The following is a 6,000-nucleotide window of genomic DNA, read 5'->3' on the forward strand; positions in this document are numbered from 1 at the left end:
TAAAATATTAAATAACTGAAATTTGGCTTCGGCACAAAACAAGTTGGAAGTTTTCTGGCTAAATATGATATATTTTGGATAGTTGTACTTTTGGCTTGCTCTGAGCTTGAGAATGTACTATCTAAAAATTTTGGGTTTTATCTCAATAATACCTTATTGATGGATCATTTTGGCACTAATTAAGGAGTGACTTGAGTGTATTCTTTACCATAAAAGACTAGCTCCATTTTTTGTGGCTCTCGCTGATACTTCCCTAGGCAGATAATCCAGTTGCTATTTTGATACCAAAGAAAATATCCTTCTGGTACGTAATGTGTGATAATAGGTGAATTGTCCTGTTGCAAATTAGAAGATTACTCATTAAAATCAGGTTCTTGATGGCTGACCTAAACCTGGGGTTTTTTCCATACAGTGTTTAGCTAAAGAAATACATAGATCAATGATACGGAGTAGTCGATTTTTTTCACAGTAAATGGTTATTATAAAGAAGAAAATCTTTTAAAACATATGGAGCAATTCTGGTAAGATTACTTTGTATGTAGAAAAACCTTGAGATATTATCTACTTTAATGTATAGGACAGTAGCTAGTCTAATAATTTTTAACTTTGACATGGATAACAACTAATAGGTTCTTTGAAGCCTGCCATACGTAGCCAAGTCTAACATATCTGTTGTCTTGACTATATGGATGTAGGTGAGAATTCTATCTTGGCTTAAAAAGGCTTAACATGTTGTAGTCCGTCCTTGATAACACTTGATGATTCAACTGGGATACTTATGATACCTTTGTATAAACTCATTTGGAATGATACCTCATTTTATATGCTGTACAATTATGAATCTAAGATTGAGTTTTTTCTATACGAATCATTGCCTAGACATCTTTAGCCAGTCGTCTTTTGAATGCTTTGTTCCATGGTGTGTATTTATTAAATTTAAAACAACTACACACACACACACACACACACACACACACACACACACACACACACACACACACACACACACACACACACACACACACACACACACACACACACACACACACACACACACACACACAAAGCCAGCTGCATACACTCCACAAATTTAATTTTTATTACAATGCGGACGACCTTCCCTGGCGTACTCCACTATATCTCCGAGTAGCTGCTTAACTCCTTCCCAACTGACGTATTCCCTACAACAAGTTCGGGTATGGATTCTTATAATCCCTGGTTTCATTTGACGCATGATTGTCCGAGTTTTTTTCCTACTGGTTATATATATATGTTTGATCATGCTCAAGTGATTAAATAGCTGGTTGATTTTCCCCTCGCTGTTAGTCTATTTGTGTGTATAACCACTCCCAGACCATCTTAAGCCAGCACATAAAATTGGTTTGGAAGAGCATGAATAATTAACTCACCAATTTGTGTGTAAATAATGAACCATTAAACACACCACAACATGGACACGTCTCAAGAATGATTGTATACAGCAGGTACATCTGACAAATACCAATCGAAGTACGCAGCAGACATCACAAACTATACAAGCATCAACACTCATGGAAACCTCTTCCAACAGCTAGGTAAATTCACAGAATTTACTGAGATGTGTCTATATAGATTCTTCATAATGCAAAAAAGGATAAGTATAGTTAATACATGTCTGAAAGTGAGTTATGGATCCTACTTGAGTAAAAATTGCACACACGTGCATGCGCGCATGCGCGCGAACACACACACACACACTGTATTACTTTAAAACCCCTAACTTATTGGTCATGTACTTCCTAAGCTTCACTTTACTGGGTCTCCACCATGGGACTTGGCCCTTCTGAAATACAAGGGACATGTTTTGGTCAAACAAAGGGGTGGCGGTTTACTGCCTTGGTTAATATTCACACACACACACACACACACACACACACACACACACACACACACACACACACACACACACACACACACACACACACACACACACACACACACACACACACACACACACACACACACACACACACACACACACACACACACACACACTGTATTACCTACCTTTTAATGAATCCCTAGCATATTTGGCACCGTGGCTTCTATTGAAACATGCCTCCTATGGTATCCAGCATGGGGCATGGCCCTTTCAAAGCATAAGTGATACGCCACGGTACTGCCTCGGGTTAACCCGACCGTGAAGTCACTAGGTTAGTTTCTTCATTACACTTTGTAGGCTACCTCACCATCTCAGCTGGGGATCTCTCCACTCATGGTGATCTACGTGCTATGCAGCAATGGCGACCTTCCTCCCTCCTCTATTTAAAAGGTGAGGGTGCAACTCTGCCCCTCACTTATCTTTGTTTGTGCTCCTTTTTTCTTGCATAAAATAGAATTTCATGTTTGTTTCTCTACTGCACCGAAGTATGGAGCTCACAACACAAGTAACACAGGTCGGCTACTTTTACTCATAAGTTTTTCATTTTGCACCTACGTTTTTAGGGAAATATTACCGTGTTGCTTTAATGGCATGGCACCTTGAGTGTTTTTCACACAGTATAATAAGGTACATTGGTGTTTTTTGCAAAGCTTTCATCCAATTACTGGGATTCAGGTTGCTATCGATTCCACGTAATTTTTGGTCTAAAGGATTTTTTTTGAGGTTTCTATATAGGTGGTTTGGGTATGGCTTACTAGCTGTGCTGCCGCTTTAACTCTGTTTTTTTATAAAGAAACTTACCTACTAGCTACTGTTTGGTAAACTGTCCACTAGTTTTCTGCCGCTTAGCTCGGCTAACGGGTAGGACCAGACATATTACTGGTGCTTACTAATATGCTTGGAGGTTGGCTTGATACTGTTGCTTTTAGCATGTGTTATTGATCTTAGTATTGATAGACCTTGTGTTTTGGATGGATATGGGAGCTTGAAAGGGGTGGTGTTTTCCCACACTTTACACACTATTATTGAATGCTTTTATGGATAGTTGAGCCCGGAGCCACGCTATTGTTGTATCTGGTAATCTCTTTATGGTCGGGTTAAGGGTAATACATTGCATTATCTACATGCACACTGGCGGATGTTGCTCCCTTTGTTGCTTGGTAATTGATTTGGTATACTACCTACCACTGCTTAGGTTGGTTATGTGAATATAAAGGGGCTGAACTATTGTGCATTGATATTGGACATTGTTTTGATAAGTAAGGGAGGTTGCCTTGACTGCATTCCATGAAGTTATTGGTTATGTTCCCAAATTTTGGTTGAAATGCTGCATATCGTTATTTACATAGACAATACCGGTTTTTTATTTATGGCGAAACAGGGCTTGGCCCAGCTGCACATGGGTGGTAGATGATTTTTTCTGGCCCAACTACTTACAATTACTGGATATATTACTAAATTGTCGTGATAAAGTATTACAGGGATCTTTTTTCATTCACAAGAGGAATTGGAAACTTAGAAACATGATTCCTTTAAATTTTCATGGTTAGACTCGTGGTCTAGCTTGATTCAACAAGGGTGCCTTGCCACCTAGGTTGGCCAAAATGATGTGTAAGGTAAATAACATACAAAATGGTGGATTTGGATTCCATGTACCATGATGGGTCTAAACTATACCCGACTTAAAACAAACATTAACTAGCTTAAGGCTTGATTGGAACTATAAAGAAATTTAAAAAAAACACTTCTTCCATAAACTTCATATGATGGTGCTTTCATTGATCTAGGAAGATAAACTGCGATAATAAATGGGGGGATTCAGACACTTGGATTAGAAGGGGTGATGGCCTTCTAATCAAAATGATATAATTATTTTTGCTTAAAAACTTTGGGATCTTGTTTTCTAAAAAGAGAGAGAGAGAGAGAGAGAGAGAGAGAGAGAGAGAGAGAGAGAGAAATACTATAGAGTTAGCTTGTAAGGTTTAAAAACAGTTTGTAAGATGGACATGGATAACAAATGGTATAGTCCATTGGTACTTGTAAAACACATCCAAAGATAACATATTTGTTGTCTTGTTTAAATGGATGCAGGTAAGGACTCTATCTTATCTTGGGAAGTTTTTTTGGCTTTAGCAAGCTGTCCTACATTGGATTACACATTCACTTACTGCTTGGGAAGTTCTTCTGTTATTTGTATGCTGGAATGAGGCCTCATTCTTACAAACATTGTACAAAAATAATTCTTTTTTTTGTTGCAAAACTCACAATGGTGTGTGGATTATATTACCATATCCAAAAAATACAGATTCTTGTCATGCTCAATGTACAAAAATAATTCTAAGATTGAGTTGTTTTTGTACTTATCATTTCCTCTTTTCTAAAGCCAGCTATCTTTTGAATGTAAAGAGTTCAATTATATCTTATTATTTATGGTAAAATAGCTACACACACACACACACACACACACACACACACACACACACACACACACACACACACACACACACACACACACACACACACACACACACACACACACAAGGCTCATTATAGCGCGTGGCTAATTCCCTGGTATAAATTTGCTGGGATTGTTGGCCTGGGATACTGGTAATACTACTGGACTATATTGGTACTGGTACTGGTACACACACACACACACACACACACACACACACACACACACACACACACACACACACACACACACACACACACACACACACACACACACACACACACACACACACACACACACACACACACACACACACACACACACACACACACACACATGACGGGTTATCGACTGTTTCCATTTCCTTGGTATAATTTGCTGGAACGATTGGTCTAAGATACCTTTGGTACTAACTAGAAATACTGGACTATGCAGGTACTAGTAATGACACTTTACACTACTAATGCTGATACTGCTATATTCGTACTAATACTGACTGGTATTGGTACTGTATATACTGGTACTGGTACACACACATGGTTGATTATTGTGTGTCTCCATTTACCTAGTATAATTCACAAAAATTACTCAGATGTGTCTATAAAGATTCTTCACAATGTACAAAAGGATAAAAATAGTTAATACATGATTGAAAATGAATTATGGATCCTACTTGAGTAAAAACCCCCCACACACACACACACACACACACACACACACACACACACACACACACACACACATGGTTGATTATAGTGTATTGCTAGTTCCTTGGTATAAATTTGCTGGGATTGTTAGCCTGGGGTATTGGTAATAACTGATACTACTGGACTATACTCGTACTGGTACTGGTACACACACACATGGCTTGTTACCAATTCCTTGTGATGGCCGATTTTGGAAATCAAAGAAAAAAAAGAAAAAAAACTTATTTTTTTTCCTCTGCCAGAGCCTAGGCCACACTGTTGGAAGGCTCGGCAATGCCTGGTCAACCTCACGACACTTCTACGAGCATGGAACACCCCCCCCTTCGATTGGCCGGCCTTATCACCCCCATGCCCCCGCTCGTCTATGCCCCAGCCTAGCCGGCCGCCCTCGGTTTCAGATACCCCTTCTCTCTTTCTCTCTCTCCCTGTAGTTTTATTCCCTCGGCGGGCATCAACTGAGGTACCTCTCTCTCTCTCATTTTCCCTACATACCTCTCTCTAATATCCTCTCTTCCCCTTACCGTCGCCTTGTTGATCCCAATTCCCCCCCCCCCCCCCCCCCCCCCCCCACTGGCCACCCTCGGCCAGGCGCAAGCCTCGAACGTACACCCCCCCCTTCTCTCGCTTTCTCTCTCGCGCTTCCGCTACACCGAGCCCATAGCCGCATGCGAACTCTCTCCCTCCCGTATTCTTATCCACACCCTACGCCCCGTCTCACACTCCTTCCCTCGCCCTCTATGCAAGCCCTTGGCCCGCTAATATTCTCCCCCTCTCTTCCCTACCCGCTCTCCTCACCCTCCCCTCGGCCTCATTCTCCCACCCCTTGGCCTCATTCTCCCCCCCCCCTTGGCCCGCTATCCCCACTCTATCCCCCCCCACACCATTGACTCGCTCCCCTACTCTCATCCTTGAGACAC

The sequence above is a fragment of the Adiantum capillus-veneris genome, chromosome 18, assembly GCF_014529385.1.
Source record: "Adiantum capillus-veneris isolate H3 chromosome 18, ASM1452938v2, whole genome shotgun sequence".
Taxonomy (NCBI): Eukaryota; Viridiplantae; Streptophyta; class Polypodiopsida; order Polypodiales; family Pteridaceae; genus Adiantum; species Adiantum capillus-veneris.